We start from the raw sequence: 1,838 nt of genomic DNA, 5'->3' as shown, positions 1-1,838 counted from the left end.
CTTATGAGGTACAAATGTATTATATGATGTCACAACATATGACATGACACCTGGATCAAAAAAAAAAAAAAGGAAAGTAGGGATTAAAAATAAAAGTAAATAAGAGTTATTAAAAATGATATCCTGTATACATATTGATCCAGTATATTCAAAAATTAAAATAACTCTACTTCTTCATGAATGTCAGAGGACCACAAGGGTCTTTTTATATCCCAAGGACTGAACCAATTAAAAAAAAAAAAAAAAACTTTAACCATATACTTCTGGAATTAAAGGTCAGCTCTGAAAACTTCAATAACAGACTTATAAATACTAACAGTTCCTACAATGCTGCCTGAATAATCAAGGACTATTTCTCAATCCTGCTCTATAAAAAACTAGATCACACCCTTGTTTTGTGATTAGACTGTGAATTTTTTGTCTTCTCCTGTGGAAACGGAGCACCACAAGGAAACTGAGGAAAGCATGGTCAGTGTGTTCCCTTTATTCCATCCATCTTTCACCTTCTTGGATCTACTGTCCCTTCTCACCAGCCACTCCAGGGGCCACCAATGCCTCAGGGGGCCTCTCCTTCCATTTCTTGGCTCAGCAGCAGGGCCCCAGCCAGGAGGTGGGCCTGCCAGCCCCCAGCCTGCCCTGCTTTCCACACAGGGAGCCTCTTTGTGGCCACGTTTGTGGCTTGGTGATGTCAGACTAGCTAAATCTCATTTCTCTCTTCCGGCCTCTAGGTCTCATAGTTCCCTTTATTGGCTCTGGACTTGCTCCACATGATGTCCTACCAAACTTTTCCTCTGGGGGCCTGTGTCTCGCTCTAGAGGGAGTGCTGGCTGGGGCGGGGGTTAGACTGGAAGATGGCAAATGTCAGGGACCACAGGATAGGCTCGTAACATGGCTGGTCTCGCTGGTTCAGCTTCAGACTGTGAATATTTCCTCTTCCCCCCACTTCCTCTTCTTTCAAAAGGCAAAGACAAATAAAGCTGAATAAAGAGAACAATCATTTGCTTTGTATCTTGGGACATTTCTCTAACATCTTTCCAAAAGCCGAGCCCCTTATATGCAAAATAAAATGAATGGCATCTTGAAGAGGGTTGGAGAATTGATGTATTATACAAGGAAATTTCCAGAACGTTCAAGAGCATATTTTTCCTCTCCATCAGTATGTGTAAGAAAGAAAAGAGACTCAGTCCACTGATGTAAGTGGATGAAAAATCAAGGCATGTGTGGCAAAGGAATAGTCAGAATACGTGAACTGAAAACAAAGGAGAATGATCATTTTTACAGCCTAGCCTTAGACACTCAACAGTTGATTCGGGTGACTAACTCTAGCACATCTGTATTTACATGATCTAGAAACGTAAATTACGAACACACAGGAAAATTCGGGGGTTGCCCGGGGAGAGAGAAAAGATAGTATCTGATTACATTGGTGTCTTTGTCCTTATCTATATGAAGTCCGGATTTAGCATGCGTGCGCCATCTGGTGGAGTCAGAATACCTACCTTCACTTGGAAATGGATTCAGTTTAGCAAGGTGCTTTGAATTTCCCATCAACTGCAATGAAAGGGGATTGAAAAAGTATTTCTGTGGCAACCACATGTAGGGTATTTCCAAATTATGTAAGCCAATGATGAGTGAAAACACGAACTTCACACAAATGCCTGATTTCATCATCTAAAGGCATCCATTCAATGTCAAAGTGTGTATTGTGTCTGGACACCAAAGACACCCACCAGCTCTGCACATGGCTCCTGCCTTCCAAAGCAGTTACAGACGTCTCCCTTCTGTTTTCATGGTACTAAGAGGTAGTGATAATACTGCTGCTGCTGCTGCTGCTAAGT

Source organism: Bos taurus, chromosome 9, assembly GCF_002263795.3.
Source record: "Bos taurus isolate L1 Dominette 01449 registration number 42190680 breed Hereford chromosome 9, ARS-UCD2.0, whole genome shotgun sequence".
NCBI lineage: Eukaryota > Metazoa > Chordata > Mammalia > Artiodactyla > Bovidae > Bos > Bos taurus.
The sequence above is the reverse complement of the archived record's forward strand: the minus strand, read 5'-3'. Positions refer to the sequence as shown.